Genomic DNA, 22,564 nt, shown 5'->3' on the forward strand with positions numbered 1-22,564 from the left:
GCCTACAAGAGTCAAACCCATGACTTTATATTTGCTCCTGTACAGGAACAAGTTCTTGCATTGCTGGTACTAAGAGATGCGCATGCCCCTCTCTTAGTACTCGGTCCAGAGGTCTGACCATTGATCCTGCGGTGCACACCCCGATCAATCGGACAGAGGCTTGGATCCCTCCCTCGCTCTTACGACCAGGGAGGCTTCCAAGGTAGGGCGAACACCAGTCTGTTCACAAAAGACTCAGATTCCACCCACCAAGAAGTGAGTCTTCCTATTGTAAAAGGACCGAAGGTTTGTATGCCGTGTCGGAACAAATGACAATTTGTCCAAAATTGCATTTTTCCTAACTATACAAACCTGAGGTCCTTTTACACATAGCCCCACCTCATGCCACCCCTCACTCTGCAGTTTTTGCTTGGGCCAAAGCAAAAGTGATTTGTTTACCTCCCAGTCGCGCGCAGCGCGCCTGTCGGACAAGCAGTTAACTACCGAACCCCTTGTTCGAAAGCTTACGACCTATCCAGCTGCCGCTAGTATCTTCCTATTGTAAAAGGACCTCAGGTTTGTATAGTTAGGAAAAATGCAATTTTGGACAAATTGTCATTTTTGTACATTCAACTTCCCTGTCAGATATATACTTAGCTGATTCACACCATTGGCGGTGGGTAAGAGACAGCTATTTACTGAATAGACAGGTAAACAACATACGTTGTAGGTAATAATAAAACCTTGGTTCCTACTTGTTTAGGCAGAAGACTTCATGGCTACTGCCTAGGAGTCTGCTTCGCCTCAAGAGCCTCAGCGAGGTAGTGACCTCATGCTAAGAGTTCTTGTGGGTCTGTCAATGGGGTTTTATCCGCTTACTCGACAGAGCCTGAGGATTTTTGTCATGGGTGCTATTCCACTTACATGACAAAACACCTTGCCTAATGGCATAATCAGGGAGCACGACACCGATCCCGATCACCTGATCCTAACACGAGGGTTAGTACTGAGATTGAAAAGAGTTATCCCCAAACTCCTTTCAAACAACCCTAAAAAATAGACGTTAAATAAAATTTAAATCACTAGTTAAGGATCAGTATCGGCTCCCTATCCCAGCAATGTATCCGCAGACACGTATAAACCAAGAGAGAAGGATCTCTCGTAGGTTATCTTGACATCCTTCGGGTAATGGGAAGTCAACACAGAGTTGCATCTCCCGTATGTGACAGCTAATATGTCCTTTATTGACATATTCTTATGGAAAGAACAAGAATTTGCAAAAGCTCGCACTTCATGCGCTTTAATTCTCAGCTGTTTGAAGGAATCATCAAGGCACTTATCATGGTGCTTTGGAGATCACACTTGTCTCAAAGAAGGCCAGGGCGTTCTTTGATATGGATCTCTTCTGGATGAAGCCTGGCGCATGGCTGGTGCTTCGCGCCTGGATGGAGCCTCGTGCCTGGATAGAGCTTCGCGCCTGGCTGGCGCATCACTCTTGGCTGGCGCTTCTGGTGCCTGGCTCCTGGCTGGCGTTTGTTCCGATACGTAATACAAACCCTCGGTCCTTTAACAATAGGAAGGTAACTAGCGGCAGCTGGGACGGTCGTAAGCTTCGAACAAGGGGAGAACGGTAGTTAACTGCTTGTCCGATCGTGCGCGCGCCCGCGCTCTCCCGCCCAGAGGTGAAGAATCACTTTTGCTTTCGGCCGCGGGTGTGAAGGACGTGTTCGTCATCGCTCTCTGCCCGCTTCATCGTCGTATGCTTTGTTTATATTGTTTTTTCTACTATGGTTTGGTTTGACTTGAAAATGAACTGTAAGTACACTGTTTTCACATTTTCATTTCTTAATTATGAATCAACATGGAGCTATCGCCGTAGAGACGGCGATTTCCGCTCTTTCATGAATTGAACCCTTGAATTATGTCTCGGTGCCGAGGCGGGCGCACTCACGCGCAGTCATGTATTTTGGGCGAAAGTGTGTAATTGAAAGATGTAAGTACTCTTTTTCATTATATTTTTTGGCCCTGTGCGTTCGTTGCCGAGAGCTTGATTGCGCTCGGCAAGAGCCTCTTATTTTGTATGAATAGAATGCAATGAAAGTGGATTCGCAATGCAGTTTTTCTTTCATTTTCATTTATTAATTGCATCAAATTTAATTTTGGATCAATTTCCGCTCTTACCCGGAATTAATCCTTACGATTTATTGCTGTGAAAGTGAAAATAGCAAGTGCAGTATTGTTCATTTTCATATATATGATAGCATCATATTATTATGGATCAAGTTTCCGCTCTTACCGGGAATTGATTTTTCCCTCTTTAAGTTCTATGAAGTGAATCGCAAGTGCAGTATTCTGTTTCATTTTCATATTACTTTTCACTGCTGTGCGGGGGTAGGGGAAGCGAAGGTCTGCCAGGAAGTCGTCGGAAAGCTCTCCCGCGACTCCTTGGTATCCGATTCTTCGTCTTCTTTCCTGCCCCCTCCGCTCAGCTTCTCGTATTTTGTTTTTGGGGTCTTCCTTCCGTTCGGGGTGGGGGCACATGTCTCCCCCCCCCCGTGCGTGAGGGAACCCCTCTTACTAATCTGTCTGTGCTACCGCAGTGCTACAGCCGTGGGAGACGACCTTGGACAGGTATGGACCACTGCGGCTGCAGGGCGTGCCTAGCATCCACGATCTGCTGCAGAGTCTAGCGAGGTCTGGGGCGGTGACCTTGGAGTGGTCTCCACTACAACCTTCACGGCCGCTTATGCTGCTTCCCCCCGCTGGTCTACACTCCCCATGCTGTGTCGGTGACGCCGTCTGCCGCTTCTAGGGCCGGTCGCCGCCGTACCGAGGAGGGGTATCCGCCGCCGCCGCCTGTGTTTTCTTCGTGTTGCCTGCCCCAGACTTCCGCTGTTCCAGCAGCTCGCCCCTGGACCGGCCGCCAGTACCACGCTGGCTGCCGATGATTCTACGAGGCGATGGCTGGGCCTGCCGTACCTGTCGCTGATGTGGTTCCCGCTACTGCTTGGCTGTCCCTTCTGTGTTTTACCGCTGCGCTGTTACCTGCCGCTCCTGAGCTGGTTGCTGTTCCTGTGCTGGTGGCTGCGCCTGTCCTGCCGTCCTGCTGGTGCCTGTTTCCCTGTCGCTCCTGGTTCCTTGCGCCTGTCATGTCCATGGTCCTGCCCTGGTGTGTCCGCAGGTCCTTCCGGGACCAGGTGCAGTCGCGTGCTTCGGCAATAGGCCCGACTCCGGCCTAGGATGGAGGACCTGACGACTGTCCTGCGTGAGCTGACGAAGAAGAGGAAGGTGTCATCTTCGTCTGTTGCTGCCTCTTCCCCTTCGACTTCTAAGGCATAAGCCGAAGAAGAAGAAGGCTGCCTCCCCCCCCTAAGAAGTCTCCTTCGGGAACTTCTAAGGGCCCGTCCCACCTCGGTGGGACGGGGGTCCTTCTGCTGGTCCTCCTGCTCCTTCGGGAGCGGGGCCCGTCTTCCCTTCCGTAAGGAAGAGATAGACGGGACCAGAGGATATCGGTTAGCTCTGGTACTTCCTCGCCTGGTGCTAGCGGCGATGCCGCTACGCCAGGTTCCGGCTCGGTCTCTCGTTCGCGGAGATCCGAGTGTACGCTCTCCCTCGGGAGACCGTGCAGCCAAAGTTTCGGCGCCAGAGTTCGCTCGGCGCCAAGACCACGGCACGGAGCAGAAGGCTGGCGAGAACCGCTCAGGTGACTCTCGCCAGGCCAGCGGCCGCTCTCGCAGCGACCAGCTGGTAACCGGGTTTTGTTTCCCCCTAAGAAGACTCCTTCGGGAACTTCGAAGGGCTCGTCACATTCCGGTGTGACGGGGGGTTCTTCTGCTGGTCCTCCTGTTCCTTCGGAACGGGGCCCGTCTCCCCTTCTGAGAAGAAGAAGAAGACGGGGACCAAGGGTGTGCTGGCTACCGCTGGTACACCCCTCGCCTGGTCTTGGCAGCTCTGCTGCTAAGCCAGGTACCGGCTCGGTTTTCTCGTCCGCGAGAAGTTCCGAGTGTACGATCTCCTTCGGGTGACCGTGGGCAGCCAAAGTTTAAGACGCGTGAGTTCGCTCAGCGTCATGACCGAGGCACGGAGCAGAAGACTGTCGAGAGCCGCTCAGGTGACTCTCGCCAGGCCAGCGGCCGCTCTCTCGCAGCGACCAGCCGGTACCACGGGTCGGGTGGACGTGACGGTCTCTGACCGGCCACGGGTTGAGGCTGGGAAGAGGTCCCCCAGGTCCCCTCGACCGACGGTACAGCCTCGGCTGGTACCAGCGGTTTTGACGTGCCGCGAGGACGCTCACCGGTCTCACGGCGAAAGCGAGCTCTGCAGGTCACCTGACCGCCGCTCCCACAGGGACCGGGCGGATGGACGGTGACCAGCAGCAGCTCGTCTGACGCACGGACCGGGTCGACGTGCTCAGTCGAGCCGCTCGCCACAGGTGAGCGGCACGGCCAGGCCTGCAGATCGATCCCCCCACACCGCTGGTTGGTGATCGGCTGCAGCCCCCCACGTACGCTGGTCCCCTGCAGCGAGCGGGGGGGGAGCGTCAGGTCCGTCCTGTCTTCCTCCACTACCTTCAACTTCCTCGGGCTAAACACCGGGAAGAGCGAGGTAGCTAGGAGTGATCGTAGAGGTGCGCCGCTCACGATCCCGTCACGGACGCCGCGTGCCACGTATGGTCTTAGGACCAACCAGACGTACGCGCAAGTGATTGGAGGCGACCGTCAGGGGAGGGGGTAGTGTCAGTTCTGTCTCTCCGATACCTTCAAACTTCCTCGGCATACGCCGGAGAGCTAGGTATATAGGAGTGATCGTGAGAGATGCGCCGCTCACGATCCCGTCACGACGCCGCACGTGCCAGGTTGGTCTTAGGACCAACCAGGACGTACGCGCAAGTGATTGGAGGCAACCGTCAGGGATCTGTTGCTGGTCCTTCTTCTGAAGGAGGAGGGTCCTGGGAGCTGCTCTTGTTGGAGGGACTGGACGGTCCTACTCCTCAAGACGCTGTAACTTCCGAGATTCAGAGTAACTTTACCCAGGTTATTGCACTGATTCGTCAGCACAACGACCGGGGGTAAGGATCGCCGCTCCCATCAGAGCCCAGGTCCTCTGCTCGAGTCGTTTGGGCCCGAACGAGGGAACCCAAACCGCGGTGGGTATGCCGCGATCGGAGCTTACCGATTCTGTCTTGAACCAGAGTCTCTCGTCTCCGGACAAGAAGGCTCTCTCAGTTCTAGGCCGGTCGATCAAGCTACTTCCACCTCCTCTACTGCGACAGCGGCGTTTCTACGTGTCTTCGGACACCGTATTTAAATACTCCTTCGTCCTCCTGAGAGGTTTCGACCTCGACGAGGACTGGAATGAGTCGGAGGACGTAATCGGCTCTCTCCTGTCAGGTGTCGATCAGCCCCACCCAGACGACGTTCACAGTGGCGGCAGACCCTTACCTACAGTGAGAGTTCGTAACCCTCCTCGGGAAAAACGTTTTCTCCTGACGATACGTTTTTCCCCAGACTCTGAGAGGCCATCGCCGCAAGGCGATGGCTGCTCCTACTCTTCTCCAACTGCTAGTTCCACTGGGGCAGGCGAGCGGACGGTATCCAATTCCTCCCCCATTCCCTCTCTCCTACGGCTACGAGGGAAAGGGGAAGGATCCTACAGAGATTTCTCTGTAGGATCCCACGTTGGGGACTGCGCTACCAGGGGGGACCTTCGGGTCCTACCTGACGTAAGCCCGGTCGTTGAGGAGGGATCCTGCCCCATTCTCGATTTCTACGGGAATCGAGAGGACCACCAGCCGATATCGTTTGACGAATTCGGTGGGGGTTTCGCAGACTGCTTAGAATTCTACGGAATTTCTAGCGCATTCAGAGTGTTTAGAGTTTCTTACGATCTCCAAACACTTAGGCGAGACCACGGTCCAAAGTGAGCGAGACGAGAATCCCCGATATGTTACACGATAATCGGGAACCTCGCCTATGCTCGAATTCCTGGAATTTCTAGCATTAGGAAGAAGACTGCTGCTGAAAGAAGACTATCTCACAGTAGGCGACCAACCTGGAATAGAGAAGAACGGACGGGAATATCCAGTTTGGCTGGAACTATCGTCTTAGTATTCTGTTCACCATTGAAGCTTTCCTTCGAGGAAGACTTCTCCTTCACTCTCTTTAATAGAGAACGAAGGTGGTCGATCTCCAATCCTTATTTTGTTTTCTTGAAGGAAAGAATTTAGGATGGAGATCGTTGTTCAGAATCCTACAAATATACTACGTATATTAACCTCGCGACATGATTCTGCTAAGCAGTTGAATGGTCGAGGGGTAGGCGCATATCCTGGTTATTCTACGGATTGCGACTTAGACGAAAAGTATTCTAATTGAACTGCAAACCCGGGTTGCCTGCAACCTCCCAGGAGTTTCCAGTTTCAATTTTATATACTTATGGTGTTGTCACAACAACACCATTTTAGCTTTTATATTTACCGAAATTCGTTTCGCTTAAATATAATTGCTCGAGCATATCTTTTTATGCTCGGTGGTTCTAGCCGAACGCATTCCTTCGTGGAAAGGATTACTTGGCAACTCAGGATGACGAGTCAGCGACAGCTACTGCGTATTGAATTGCCCGAGGCATTTCAGTATCAGCTGCCGCTTTGAGATAGACGGTTGTTTATGTCTTTCTCACCTGCTTTGATTGAATAACAACCGTATCTCTGCCCAACAATCACGGACTTAAGTCTCTGATTAACGGGGATTCTCGCATACATGAATGACCATCTACTGCTGAGAAACGCTAGTATTCATCGTCTTCGGTATTGCGAGAATTTTAAACAGAGATATCTATTCGACTCTCATCTTTCTGTTTACCAGCACGGTAACAGAATTCTGTAATAGTCTCTTGCTGCATCGTATCCCGATAATGCGAATGATTTTTGCGGAATCTGAGTTTGTCCTCAAAATATCTTGTATTCGGAGGTGTACAATTGTTCATTGTTCACCCCGGATTAGCAGATGTATTGAAAGACATCGCCTACTCCCACACCTGCAGCTCTACTTCCAAACGTTCAGCCCATGAGAAGCAGTTCTTCAACGCGTCTCTCCCCTGTGTTTCATTACTGAAGAACGCCCCGCTTTCATTGCACAACGGACAGCAATGAAATGGCGGTTAGCGTTTTCAGTCATTTGTAAGCACAGGTTTAGAATCTTGAGATTCCTTCTCTCGATTCAGCTGGAAGACGTAGGTTGCATTCATTGCCTACCTTCGTCTTCAACGTCACATAGTGTTGTTTCTCCTTAAGCTGAGATTCAACGTCTATGAGATTTTCTTGCCATCAGGGACCTCGTCTTTTGAAGGCAATTGACTTTCGCCTTTTGAGCTTATGCATTAAGAGAATCATCGCCGCGCCGTCCGGCATCGGTGACTAACAAATATTTTATTTGTTTGGTCTCTCAGCATAACTCTTTAAAGGGCGAAGGGTCCCACGTGACTTACCCGGATGCTTGGACCAACTTGCCTCTACTGATTCCGAACCAGTCAGTCGGCAGCTGTCATAGCGTCCGAGTCAGTTACGAACTATGCTGTGGACTTAGTTCGGTTGTTCCAGAGCAATCATTACTTCGTCTTAATAGCTTGTCAGTATGAGTACTGTACATAAACCAAAGTCGAGAAGAGGGATAGGTCATACGACTATTCCCTTCTTTTCGTCTTAGGTAACTGCATGACTTCTCTTGAGAAGTCAAGCACAAAGGGATGGGGATTTGTGACGCTCGATTTCGTACCGATCTTCGTAGCGAAGACTCAGAACCCTTCGGTAACTGACGATTGGTTCGAGTCCTTCACAATACCCTCCCTAATGGACGTCACCGCCTCCGATACGAAGGCTATGCTGCTTTGTCCTGTGAAGGTGCGACGGAGCTGTCTGAAGAAACTCGACACCCAGGATGAGTGTGGACGCCTCTTCATCATTCTCTCGCGTTCCGCAAGAACTTCTCCGTGGCGCAGGTAATGAAGGCAGGCGCCTGGTCCAACCGGACCGCATGCACCTCCTTCTACCTTCAGGATATTGCCCACAGTTCCTTGGATCTTTTTCCTTGGGAACCGTGGTGGTTGCTCAACACGTTGTGTAGTTAACCCAGACCCTCGCAGGCTGAAAACGCATCGAGTCCTGGTGTGACCGTAAGATGGATGAGGAATGAGAGTGTGACTGGCTCCTCTTCCCATCTTTTTCTTCCCTCTACCTTTGGGTAGAGGGACACGGTCGTCACCCTGCTGGGTAAGGACGAGATGCAGGTGAGCTACTCAATAGAGCACCATCCTATCCCTTTCAGTAGGGATAGGAGTAAATATCCACCACTTCCTCCAACAAGGGGGAGGAAGTGGATGCCAAATTGAGACAAACCCATCATTTTATGATTGTCTCTTGCAAACAGGAACAAGTTCTTGCTTGCTGGTACGAAGAGATACGCTTGCCTCTCTCTTAGTACTTGGCCCAGAGGTCTGACCATTGATCCTGCGGTGCACACCCCAATCAATCGGACAGAGGTTTGGATCCTCCCTTGCTCTTACGACCAGGGAGGCACTCCAGGGTTGGATCGAACACCAGTCTGTTCACCAAAAAGACTCAGATTCCTCCCACCAAGAAGTGAGTCTTCCTATTGTTAAAGGACCGAGGGTTTGTATTACGTATCGGAACAAATGACAATTTGTCGAAAATTGCATTTTTCCTAACTATACAAACCTGAGGTCCTTTACATATAGTCCCACCTCATGCCACCCCTCACTCTTCCGCAACTTTTTGCATGGGCCTAAAGCAAAAGTGATTCTTCACCTCTCGGCGCGCGGGCGAAGCGCACGATCGACAAGCAGTTAACTACCGTTCTCCCCCCCTTGTTCGAAGCTTACGACCGTCCCAGCTGCCGCTAGTTACCTTCCTATTGTTAAAGGACCTCAGGTTTGTATAGTTAGGAAAAATGCAATTTTCGACAAATTGTCATTTTTGGCGCCTCCCCCCTGGCTGGAGCTTCGAGCCTGGCTGGAGCTTCGCGCCTGGCTGGAGTTTAGAGGATGGCTGGCGATGTCCACATCGGACACTCATCCGAGCTGTCTGCCTCTGGCGCTTTTCGCCTGTTTGGCACTTCGTTGTCCGAGGATCCTGAACAAACAGACAATAGTTTGCCCGGAGACTGGAGAAGGGTGGAAGGTTCTCTTCTACCTGGAGCCTCTGGCCTAGGACGAGGGGAGGCGCTTGGAGCCAGTTACGTCCAGTAGACGATAGGATATCTTAATAGGACGAGAGAGAAGAGTCTTCCTCCTCCGAGGATCCTTCGTGAGTACTTCCGTTGCTGACGAGATCTATTCCTGCATATTAAGGAGGTTTCTCGTTGCAGAATCTTCCTTCTCCTTGCCCGAAGGAGGGGAAGGAGGTCTGGAAGTCGAAGATGACTCCGAGCCGAAAGTGGGAGAACCCAGGGCTTTCTTGGCTCTTGTCGTAGCCCTCTGAGTACCTTCTGGGAAGCGCTTCGGGCCCTCATTGCACCCCAAAGACTCTGCAGGAGACCCTTAAGCCATTTCTTCTGCTGAAGGATAAAACTTAAGCGCCCTGACTGGGCAAAGAGACCCTTCTATCTCTTCTCCTCTTAAATGGGAAAGTCCCTTGACTTCAAAGCTCTGAGCCAGGGTTAGAAGGGTTTTAGTTCTTTGCCAGAAATAATGTGCTGGCAAGAACCAATAGCCGAGTCTCCATTGAATCTGATGCGAGACTCCAATACATGAAATTCACTTGTCCTCTTGGTAGTTGCTAGGGCCAAGAGAGAGAAAAATAAAATGAATTTCCTCATAAAATTTCTAAAAGAATCTTGATGAGGAGGTTCCAACTTGTCGGAACAAGGAATCTGCGGGCCACGAAAAGATTCCAACTCGAAGTACATGATGTCCTACTCTTGGTTGTCTCGAGGTATCGTATAAGATCCCGAAGATCTTAGTCCTCTGCTATCTCTAAGTCCCTTTGTAAAGACAGAGTATAGCCTGCTTCTGTATTCTTTGATAGCAAATACGTATATCCAAAGGTGATTCGTCTCTCAGAAAGGGAAGAAAACAGCCATGTAGGTCACAGAGGTATTGGAAGAGGACAGTTTCTTCATTCAACCCAGCAAGATCTGCAGCACTTCTTTGTCTTGGCCATGACACTTGCCATTCACCTTGAAAAATCCTCTCATTCATGTCAACTTCTTGTCAGTCTGCATGCAGACAGACTCAGAGTGGAGAGGTTTTGAGGTCCCTTTCTAAGTGAGGCTGATAGAGTAGACCGACTCTCTTGGGAAGGCCTTTGGAAAGTGCTGTAGGAAGGACGTGACCTCTGTGAATCCAGCCTCTCGAAGGCCAAAATGGGGCGAAAAGCATCATCCTCTCTCCCTCTGACGCCAGTAATTATCTTAATACATCTGTTAAGAATTTGTATAGGGGAAAAAAGACTAATATTTATTCCCCTTCCAAACTAAAGGATGGCGTATATTGCTACCGTTCTTGGATCGAGAATAAGGAAGCAGTCTAGAGGAAGCCTCTTCGTCTTCAACATTGCGAAGAGATCTATGAAAAAGACGTCTCCCAGGTTTCCACAACTCTCTTTCCAACGAAGATTAGTCAGACGTCAATAGTTATTATCGTCGATCGAGACGATTCTCATGGACGTGCAACATCGTTCAGCGAACCTCTTGAGGATCGTTATGTTCCGTGCCTGTGCTCCAAACAGGTTCTCTCTTGTTAACGCGAACAGGGGCAAAGAGAGAGATTCTCGATGCTCCTTGAGATATGAGAGAGCTGTGGAATTGGCCTAATTGACTTAAAAATCATTTCGTCCCTCCCTGGGATCGAACCCCCGTCCAGTTAGACGGGGAACGAAATCAGGAACGGACCGTGACGCTACCGAGCCTGCTATCAGAGAGGCTACTGAACCCTTCGGTTAACAACTCGCTGTATCGAGGAATTGTAGAGTCAACTAAATTGCTTGCAATTCTTTAGACTATGTGCCAGGACATCTGTACCTCTGTCAGGTTACCCGGCACCCTCGTATATTATTTCCGTTTCTTGGTAGGAAAAAATTATATAGGTCTGCATTGTAGTCCATTCAGGGAAACAAACTTCTGCCACGAAGAAATGGTTCCCAGCAGACTCATCCATTGTCTCACTGAGCATGCTCCGTTCTCTAATAAGGCTATGCTTTCATAAGCATGAGAGCATTATATAATATAGTGCTATTCTGCGTTAGAATCGTCCATAATTCTGTTACATTGCGGTAAACAGCATTGAAAAGGTGTAAGAGATCTTTCTGTTGGAAGTTTCTTAGCAAAACACAGACAATGTTTATTCAAATTTGTCTCACACGTGAGATTCAGAATGCTTTTGCAGTCCAAAATCAAACAATTGCCGTGTTCTTTGATCTGGAAAAAGCATTTGATACTACCTGGAGGGCTGGTATTTTAATGCAGCTGGTTGAATGGCGTATTGGTGGCAATATGTTTAATTTTGCCAAAGACTTCCTGTCTGACCGGTACCTTAAAGTTAGAATTGGCTCTACCTTCTCATCAGAGGAGTATCTTCAGGAAGAAGGCATTCCACAAGGGAGTGTGCTTAGTCCAACGCGAATGCTTGATCAGTCCAACTGATCAAGCATTCGCGGATGATATTGTTGTCGTCTGTAGTAGAGCTACTGCAGTTGAAGCTTGTACTAAAATTCAGTTTGCAATTAATGCTGCTACTTCCTGGGCTAATAGTAAAGGTTTCAAATTTTCTGCAGAAAAAACTAAAGCTATACGTTTTTGCAGAACACGAAGAAGGGAAGAGATTCCAACCTTATTTTTAGAAGGTTCTATCTTGCTGTATGAAGATAAAGTCAAATTTTTGTACATGAACTTCCCTGCCAGATATATACTTAGCTTAGGTCTCTGACGTCACAACAGAAATTCAAAACTCGCGGCACACGCTACAGGTAGGTCAGGTGATCTACCTTACCCGCCGCTGGGTGGCGGATGTAAGAACCAGTACCCCTTTCTTGTCAGATTATTTTCTGTCGCCGGCTGGACAACACCTGTTGTTCAGTCCTTACGATAGTTAAATTCTTTCTCGTTGCCGACGATTTGGATTTTGGTGAAGTACCCTTTGTTTGTTGGCTTGGCATACGCTTTTTGGATTGTTATTTGGATTTTTCTTTTGGATTTCTCTTAGAATATATAATCATGGATGATTCTGAAGTTAAGAAACCTAGTTTATTTAGGGTTTTTTCAGTGAAGGAATGTAAAGTTAGGCTTCCTAAAGCTGCATTAGATCCTCACTCTGTATGTATGTCTTGTAGAGGGAATGAATGCTCTTTTGTTAACCCTTGCAAAGAGTGTGAGAATTTGGATGAGGATAGTTGGAAGGCTCTTTCTTCTTATGTGAGAAAGTTAGAGAAGGATAGGGCGCGCAAGGCTTCTTCAAGGAGCTCTAGTAGATCGAGGGTGAGTGAAGTTGACGCTGAGAATCCTGTAGTAGTAGTAGTTCCTTCTCCGGTTTCAGCCCCTGCGCCCAGCTTTGAACCCGAAGATTCGTTTTCGGAAGTTGCTTCCGGGAGAGCCTCGATCAGGAGTAAGGAGAGCCTCGCTTGCTTCTCGACAAGGTAAGAGTGATGATAGTGCAAGTGATCAGTGCAGTGCCCCTAGTGCAGTGGAGGGTGCGTCTGACCGGCTCACTAACACTTCCAGGCCTAGACCTCTTCCAGACTCCCAGACCCAGTGGAGGAGGAAAGTCGAAAGCTGCAGGAAGGTTAGAGAGAACCCCCACCGGTCAGGTGTCCCCTCGGCAGATCCTGTTGCTCGTTCACAGGCTGCCTTGGATCGAACCAAGAAGGATTTATTGCGCCAGTGCTTCTCGTCATCTTCGTCGCCTTCTCCTAAGCGTAGATGGAGCGCCTCGGAATCGTCTCGCCCTCTCAAGAGGCCCTGGAAAGCTCCTTGCGCCCTTCCTTCCAGCCCCGAATCCTTCGCGGAAGAACCAGAAGTGGAACGCAAGAGAGCCAAGATTTCGTCTGTTTACGCTTCTCCTGTTCGGTCTCGGACTTCGTCTCCTGTAGAGGAGTTTAAGAGGTCTCCTGCGCGTATCCTGGCGGGTCTGCAGGCGCAGATTGCGGCTTTAGCGGAGTCTATTGCCGGGACTTCTCATCGTCGGAAGGATGCCTCACTTCCGGTGAAGAAGTCTAAGAACGTTCCTTCTGCTAGATCTCCTCTGGCTAGAGAAGTTTTTGAGCCTTGTAGCAGGAAGTCAGAAGTGCAGGCTGAAGCTCGGGATCATTCTCCGAGTAGGCTCTCCTCTCTCCCCAGCAAGAGTTGTGAGCATGTCAGGCGTAAGGAGCCGGACAGGCTCTCTCCTCAGGATTTCCGTTCCTCTTCAGTTAGGCGTCAAGAGCTTGACAGACGTCAAGAGCCTCGTTTTCGTCAGGAGCGAAGGAAGAGTTCTTCGCCTGGTGGCCACTCTCCTTTTGACGGACGCTCGGAGCCTAGTAGGCGCCAAGAGCCTAGTAGGCGCCAAGAGCCTAGTAGGCGCCAAGAGCCTTGTAGGCGGCAATGGAAGCATTCTTCTCCGTTGGATCACTCCCGATTGGATAGGCGCTCAGAGCCTTGTAAGCGCCGCGCTTCTGACAGGGAATCCTCTGTTGATGTTTTCTCTCCCCGTGGCAGGCGTCAAGAGCCTGGTAGGGGTTTTGAGCCTAATAGGCACTAAGAGCCTGGCAGGCGTATTGAGGATGGCAGGCGCCAAGAGCCTGGGAGGCGCAGAGAGCCTGATAGGCGCTCTCCCTTATCCAGACGCTCTTCTGTGGATATAGACTTTGTTTCCGACAGGCGAGCTTCCACTAGTAGGCGCTCTCCTAGTAGGCGCTCTCCTAGCAGGCGCTCCCCTAGTAGGCGTCTCCTAGGAAGCGCTCTCCAAGTAGGCGCTCTCCAAGTAGGCGCTCTCCTGGTAGGAGTTCTCCTAGTAGGCGCTCTCTTTGTAGGCGCTCCCCATGTAAGCGCTCTCCCAGTGGATTTTCTCCCAGAGTAGCGCTCTCCGCCGAACAGGCGCTCTCCAAGGATTAGCTCTCCTCCGGGCAGTAGAACTTCTAAACGTCATTCTTCGGAAGAATTTATTGGGGATTCTGAGGAAGATTTGCCCAAGGATGCTTCGGTTTCTTCATATAAGAGACTGACCGACCTCCTCTTGCAAGATTTTGGGGAGTCTCTTTCTGCCGTTGCTCCTCCATCTCCTCCGTCCTTATTTTCAACGACCAATGCGGCTAAGAAGTCTTCAGTCGTTAAGATGAAACCGACAGTGTCGATGAAGAAGGCTCTTAAGAACTTTGACGACTGGTTGGTATCAAAAGAAGAGAAAGGCAAGACCGTTTTTTCTTTTCCCCCGTCCAAATTGACGGGTAAGATGGGGTTCTGGTACGAGTCAGGAGAGCCCTTGGGTCTGACTCTTCCCTCTTCAGCAGACTCGGACTTCTCTTCGTTGGTTGATTCCGCACGTCGCTCGGCACTGAATTCTGCGAAGACGACGTGGGGTATGAGCGAGTTGGATCACCTTCTGAAGGGAATGTTCCGAGTCTTAGAAGTTTTTAACTTTCTTGACTGGACCCTTGGAGTCTTGGCTAAGAGGACTCAAGAGCAAGACACTCTTTCACCTGAAGACCTTCACGCAGTTCTGTCTTGTATGGACAAGGCAGTGAGAGACGGTTCTGGGGAGATTGCTTCACTTTTTGGTGCAGGAGTAGTAAAGAAGAGGGCCGTTTTCTGCTCTTTTCTTACCAAGGCGGTTTCTCACGCACAGAGAGCTTCCTTGTTGTATTCCCAACTTTCTCCGCAACTCTTCCCGAAGATAATTAATGACATCTCCAGCTTCGTTCACCAAAGCGACGCAGGATATGCTGGGTCGCTCTGCTAGAATCCCGAAACCTTCGTTCCAACAGAAGACGAAGAAGGAGACTCAGAGTAGGCAAGAACCCTTTCGAGGAGGCCCTTCGTCTCGCTCTTCATCCTCCAGAGGTTCGAGACCACCTATAAGAGGAAGGACCTTCTCTCGGTCTATTAGGGCCAAGAAGTAGTTCGTGTGTCCTCCAGACAACTGTGGGTGCCAGACTTCTGAACTTTGCAGATGTCTGGGTACGAAAGGGGCCGGACAACTGGTCCCTCGCTATCATCAAGAGGGGATACCTCATTCCCTTTATCTCGAGACCACCTTTGACCACCACTCCAAGGGAACTGGTGGCCAAATACAAAGACCCACTAATGAATCAAGCCCTCGCTCTAGCAGTAGAGCTGATGTTAGAGAAAGAGGCAATAGAGATGGTTCAGGACCCTCTTTCCGCGGGGTTCTACAACCGTCTGTTCCTAGTTCCCAAGAACTCAGGAGGATGGAGGCTGGTTCTGGACGTGAGCGCCCTGAATGTCTTTGTGAAGAAGAGGAAGTTCGCTATGGAGACGACTTCATCAGTCTTAGCAGCTCTTCGTCCCGGGGACTGGATGGTGTCACTGGACCTTCAGGACGCTTACTTCCATGTGCCGATCCATCCTTCTTCTCGCAAATTTCTCAGATTCATGTGGGGAGGGAACGTTTTTCAGTTCAGGGCCCTATGCTTCGGCCTTTCCACGGCCCCCCAAGTATTCACAGGGCTGATGAAGAACGTTGCTCAGTGGCTTCATCTCGAGGGAGTGAGGATTTCCCTCTACTTGGACGATTGGCTTATCAGGGCCAAATCCAAGGAGAAATGTCTGGAGGACTTACGATTGACGTTGAATTTAGCAGCTTCTCTGGGTTTGCTAGTGAATTTCGAGAAGTCACAGCTAATCCCCAGTCAAGAGCGTATCTATCTGGGGATTCTGATGGCTTCTCAGGTTTTTCGGGCGTATCCATCCCCAGAGAGGATAACCCGAGGTTCGGAGAAGGTAGCAATCTTTCTAGAGAAAGATGTATGCATAGCGAGGGAGTGGATGAGTCTGTTGGGGACACTCTCCTCGCTGGAGCAATTCGTTTCTCTAGGAAGGTTGCACCTCAGACCCCTACAGTTCTTTCTGACGAGGAACTAGAATCGAAGATCTCAAGGTCTGGACTTTGCGTTCAAGATTTCGCAAGAGATAAAGGAGGATCTACGCTGGTGGCTAGACCCTCTTCTGTTCAAGGAAGGCCTTTCCTTGCAGGTTCGGAACCCCAGCCTAGTGTTATATGCAGAGGCTTCGGACATAGGTTGGGGAGCTACTCTCGGGTCGAGAGAAGTGTCAGGCACCTGGATGGGGGATCAGGTGTCCTGGCACATCAACAAGAAAGAGCTGACAGCGATTTGGTTAGCTCTCAAAACCTTCGAACCCCTCATAAAGGGAAAATCAGTTCAGATCAACTCGGACAACACCACAGCCCTGGCTTACATTCGGAAACAGGGGGGGACTCACTCTTTCTCCCTGTACGAGACAGCGAGATCGCTCCTCCTGTGGTCAGAGGAAAGGAAGATAAGTCTTCTCACCAGGTTCGTACAGGGAGAAAGAAATGTCAGAGCGGATCTGCTAAGCAGAAGGAATCAAGTCCTTCCCTCAGAGTGGACTCTGCACTCGGACGTATGCCAGGAGCTGTGGAGGACGTGGGGCAGGCCCCATCTCTATCTCTTTGCGACCTCCAGGAATGCGAGGATAGATCTATACTGCTCCCCTATTGCGGACCCAAGAGCAGTGGCAATAGATGCATTCCTGATGGATTGGAAAAACCTGGATCTTTACGCGTTCCCGCCTTTCAAGATTCTAGGGGAAACGTTAAGGAAGTTCGCAGCTTCAGAGGGAGCAAGGATGACTTTGATAGCTCCATTCTGGCCCGCCCACGACTGGTTCACAGAGGTACTGGAATGGCTGGTGGATGTTCCAAGATCCCTACCACTAAGAGTCGATATGCTCAAACAGCCCCACTTCGACAGGTTTCACAAAAACCTCCCCGCTCTCAGTCTGACTGGATTCAGACTATCAAGAGTCTCGTCAGAGCTAAGGGCTTTTCGGCAAAGTCTGCAAGGGCTATTGCCAATGCACGTAGACCTTCCACATCTAGAGTCTACCAGTTGAAGTGGGATGTTTTTCGACGTTGGTGCAGGACTCATAAAGTTTCCTCCTCCAGTACCTCTGTGACTCAGATAGCAGATTTCCTTATCTTCCTGAGGGAAAAATGGCGGTTATTGTAGTCTCCACCATCAAGGGATACAGGAGCATGCTTTCCTCAGTTTTTCGTCATAGAGGATTAAACATATCCGAAGACAAGGACCTCCATGATTTAATCAGATCTTTTGAGACGGTTAAAAGAACCTCCTCCTTAGTTCCTAGCTGGAATTTAGATGTCGTGCTGCTCTTCCGAGTCCATCAAGGTTCGAACCTCCCCATACAGCTTCGTTCAGAGACCTTTCGATGAAGACTCTTTTTCTCTGTGCGTTAGCTTCAGCGAAGAGGGTCAGCGAGCTGCAGGTTCTAGAAGGTGAGGTAGGTTTCCAAGGAGGCTCCGCAGTTTGCTCTTTTCTTCCAGCTTTCCTAGCCAAAAATGAAAACCCTTCTTCACCGTGGCCCAGGAGCTTCGAAATTAAAAGCTTATCCTCCTTAGTTGGGACAGAAGAGGAGAGATCTCTTTGCCCGGTGAGAAGCCTGAAATTTTATCTTCAGAGGAAGAGAAGACTTGCTGCTAATGAGAGCAATCTCTGGTGCTCTGTAAGGGACCCCAGTAGGCCCTTATCTAAAAATGCCCTCTCATTCTTTATCAGGAATGTTATTAGAAAAGCCCACACTTCTTGCAATCAGCAACAGTTTAGTCTTCTGAAAGTCAAGGCGCACGAAGTAAGGGCCATCGCGACGTCTTTGGCTTTCAAGAAGAATATGTCATTGCAAAACCTCATGAAGGCCACTTTTTGGAGGTGTGAATCAGTCTTCTCCAATCACTACCTAAAAGACGTATCGATTACGTATGAAAAGTGTTTTGGGCTAGGCCCTTACGTATCGGCGGATTCAGTGCTGGGGCAGGGAGCTGAAACACATCCTTTTTAATCTTTTTCCCTGTTAGTTTTTAATTTTGAGTTTTTGGTTGTACGAAGGAGGTTGCAGGAGGCAGCTCCTTCTTTCGTATACTAATATTAGTAGTTGGTTAGGTGATCGGTTGTGCTTGAGGCTCCTTGCAATTGGTAGTGATAGGCTCTGGCATGTAAGCGGGTTGATCCCCATTGACCAGATCCTGCTTGGATTCTGCCAAGTAAGTGGACTCAGTTCCCATTGGTAGACCCAAAGAGTTCTTCAGCCATAGGTCACGCCCTCGCTGAGACTCTTTAGGCAACGCAGACTAATAGACAGTAACTATGAAGTCTTCTGCCTAAATCAGGTAAGAACCAGAGGTTTATTTTTTTTATTCCTTTAACATGTGTTGTCTCCACTTTCTAGGTGAGTATGTGTCTCTTTCCCTCCACCAAGGGTGTCAATCAGCTAAGTATATATCTGGCAGGGAAGTTCATGTACAAAAATGATATTGTTACTATACAATAAAGTTTTGTACATACTTACCTGGCAGATATATACGATTGATGGCCCGCCCAGCCTCCCCTCAGGAGACAGGTGGAAGAAAATAATCTGACAAGAAAGGGGGACTGGTTCTTACATCCGCCACCCAGCGGCGGGTAAGGTAGATCACCTGACCTACCTGTAGCGTGTGCCGCGAGTTTTGAATTTTCTGTCGTGACTTCAGAGACCTAAGCTAAGTATATATCTGCCAGGTAAGTATGTACAAAACTTTATTGTATACTAACAATATCATATTTAGGAATTATTTTTGACAAAAAATTGACTTTTGCTGAACATATAAATGAGACTGCAGTAAATGTTAAACAGCGGTGCAATATTCTTAAAGTTGTTAGTAACCTGAATTTTGGAGCCGACCGTACTACTTTATTAAGAATTTATCAGGCACTATGCTTGAGTAAGATTGATTATGGATCTCAGGTTTATGGCTCGGCATGTAAGACCTTGTTAGGCAAGCTGGATGTAGTACACAATATGGCATTGCGTATTTGTACAGGTGCTTTTAAAACGTCTCCTGTTGAGAGCCTTTATTCAGACTGGTTTTCTTCCTCTTTTCATTCGGAGGGAGGAACAAGGTCTTCGATATTTGTCAAGAGCACTAACCTCTCAATCTAATCCAAATTTTAAGTATATAAAACATCCTGTTGACAGAGCACCAACTAGACCTACATTGCTTAAGCCCCTTGAAATTAGATTAAACATCAGTGCGAGAGAGGTAGGCCTTATTCCTCCACTGGTTATGGAAACTACATTTTCTAAATTCCCTCCTTGGTGTAGGCCTCCTTTAGATATTTGCCAAGTTAGAGACAACAAAAAGATCAGTTCAAGTGTCCAGCTTAAAAGTAGCTTCTTGGCCCATGTTTCTGAGCATAGTAACTCGATTGCTGTATATACAGATGGATCAAAATCAGCAAATGGAGTTGGATGTTCTGTCATCGTCGGTGAGAGAACAATTAAAAAAAGCCTCCCTATTAAATTCTCAATTTTTAATGCAGAGATTTATGCTATTTTTAGCATTTTGAAATTTATTTTTAGTACAGGTAGCACTGGGGACTCGTATATTATTTATTGTGATTCCCAGTGTTCCCTAGCTGCACTCCAGAAATTGATGCCATCTAATCAACTCGTCCAAGAGGTGCAGGATCGGCTGGTCCTCCTGCATTCTCGAAAACACATCTGTGTGAAGTTTTGTTGGGTTCCCTCGCATGTGGGAATTCGTGGTAACGAGCTGGCTGATACAGCCGCTAAGCAGGCAGCTTCCTCCCGGGCTTCCCACTCAGTGAGGGTTCCCTGCGAAGATTTTAAACTTTTTATGAAATTATTTTGTAGGACTAAGTGGCAGAATCACTGGTCCAACTTGAATAGTAATTTAAAGCTGAAATCGATCAGACCTTCTGTTCATCCCTGGTCCCCTTCTGTTGGGATGGATAGAAGATCTAGTATAGTTTTAACGCTCCTGCGTATAGGGCATACGTTTTTAACTCACCGGTATCTTTTAACTAGTGGAGCAGAGAGGCAGGTTCCTCAATGCTCCAATTGTAATGTTGGCATTACAGTGAGGCATATATTTGTTGACTGTCCTCTTTATTTTAATCATAGACGTCGGTTTGGTTTCACCAACAAACCTTTGTCAGATATTTTAGGAGAGGGTGCTCCCGTAGAAGGGATTTTTAAATTTCTTAAGGAAATCCATTTGTTTTATGATATTTAATTGAGTATTTTAATATGAAGTTTATTTTAATAATTTGGATTAATTATATGTGTACCTTTTTTAGTAAATATATCCTGTTTATATATATGCGCTGAATGGCCTTTGGCTCCGGTGCGTGGCAAATGGCCACAAATTTTATAAATTCAATTCAATTTATTCAAATTTGCCTACAAATTCCCCTCAATCCGAGGCTAAAGTCTGTGATTGTAGGGGAGAGATACGGTTAGCCAGTCAATCCCGTAGGAGAGAGAGATGTAACCGACCGCTCATGACAAAGAACTAGATGGTACTGCGTTAGTCTACAGTGACAGCAATCTACGTTCATCGTCTCGCAGTATTCTTCCTGAGTTGCCAGTTACTCCATTCAATGAAGGAATACGTTTATTAATATTATCGAGCCGAAAACCTGATGCGAGGATTCGGAAGAGCTCTCCTTCATTGGTTAGAGGCTCTTCCAGGAAAAAAACTTGGAGACTAAGTCCATGAAGTCTTATATCCAATAGCATAGGAAGCTAGAACTTCCCTCTTCAGTCCTCGGTTCTCACTTGAGGATTTCCTTCGGCTAATACTAATTCTCTTCCTTGTTGAAGGGAACGAAGACAGTCGATATCCCTTCTCTCTCTTCCTCATCGAGGAAAGAATGTAGTAGAGAATTAGCTGTTCCAATGACTACAATACTCTACGTATTTTACCTTTGCGCTATTTTTTCTACTGTATGGTTCAAGTCATATAAGCGTACCGAAGATTCCTCTATGGGTGGCAACTGAAAGGACCATTACTCTAATTGCAATTAATTGGTACTCCTTGCGACATTCCAGGAGGTTCCGGTGTAGGGACAACGCTTAAGGTATTATTACGACAACATCAACTCAGCTTCTGTATTTAGCGAATCCTGTTTCGCTTAAATATATTTGCTTGCGAGTTTTCTATGCTTACACAATAAAATGTTATTAAGATCTTTGTCAATGAGAACAAACCCCTTTTCGAGACAAAGAGTAAATATTTTTGTCAATGATGTTTTACACACTTGCTTGACAAAACGTGTAATATGTCACTAACGAGGGAAAAACGCACTTATATGAGAGTAAGTAATCTAGGAATTCGAGCATATAGTTTTTCCAATAACCACCAAAATCGAGGAAGGGGCAGGATTCCTGTTCCGAGATTGGGCTTACGGTAGGGAGAACCTTAAAGTTCCCCTTCTGCAGCGCCGTCTCGAACGCAGAAGAGAAGAGATTCTTAGTCAGAAATCTCTTGGAGTTCTTGCCTCGTCATAATGAGGGAAGAGTATGAACTGAAGGAGAGAGCCCACGCTGAGAGGAACTGCCTGTTACAGTCGTCCTCTGTATATTGGAGAAGAGCTTCTCTCCATACTAGAATCATCCTGACAAAGGCGACGGCCGCCTGTGCGACATCTTGCGCCTTTGCCATGAGAAGGCTGATCCTGCGAAAAAACTAATAAGAGGAGCCTTGCGGCTGACCTCTCCCTCATAAGGCGATGCGGGAGATCCCGGCGCCTGGCTGCTGGAATGTGGCTCGCACCTGGTTGCTGGAATGCGGCTCACGCCTGGTTGCTGGAACGCGGCTCGCGCTTAGCTGCTGGAACGCGACTCGCGCTTGGCTGCTGGAACGCGGCTCGCGCCTGGCTGCTGGAACGCGACTCGCGCCTGGCTGCTGGAACGTGCCTGGCTGGCGCTTCTCGCTTGGCTGGCGCTTCTCTTATCTCAATTCATTTCAAGGCGGGAGTTGTCCAACTTCTTTCCAGAGTACACGAAAGATCGTCCGAACTCCAAACATGTCCACTTCTTTGTCTTGTAAGATGAAGAATCGGACGAAGAGATGCACTTTATGAGGATGCTTTTCCAATGGCGATCCTTGGCAGTCTGGGTCGCCACAGATCCTGCCGAGGGGACACCTGATCGGTGGGGATTCTCCGTATCCTCCTTAAGGCTTTCGAAATTCCTTCTCCTCTGGGCCTGGGAGCTTGGAAGAGGTCTAGGCCTGGGAGCGAGACAGAGCCGATCAGACGCACCCTCCACTGCACTGGGAACACTATATTCACTTCTTACCTTCCAAGAGCTCGCCCCTTGAGCTCCCTCCATTTATTCTTCAAATTTGCAAAAGATGAATTTGTAGTTTCTGTGAGGTAAGAAGGTGATGAGGATGCAACAACTACTAGTACTGTTAATACTCTAACTGCTCATTAGCACGAGACTTAATAAAGCTTCTAAAGGAAGCGTTTCTAGTCATATGCTTTTCTGACTTCCTTAAGTAGGAAGTTAGAGTGTTTATT

General features: G+C 48.7%; 1 protein-coding gene across 8 annotated transcripts in view; it reads left to right on the top strand.

Moving 5' to 3' along the window:
- LOC135211243 (histidine protein methyltransferase 1 homolog) overlaps positions 1 to 22,564 on the top strand; it is a 198,408-nt gene that overhangs the window by 80,846 nt on the left and 94,998 nt on the right. The gene's annotated exons all lie outside the window — the stretch shown is intronic.

Source organism: Macrobrachium nipponense, chromosome 4, assembly GCF_015104395.2.
Source record: "Macrobrachium nipponense isolate FS-2020 chromosome 4, ASM1510439v2, whole genome shotgun sequence".
In the NCBI taxonomy this organism is placed as follows: Eukaryota; Metazoa; Arthropoda; class Malacostraca; order Decapoda; family Palaemonidae; genus Macrobrachium; species Macrobrachium nipponense.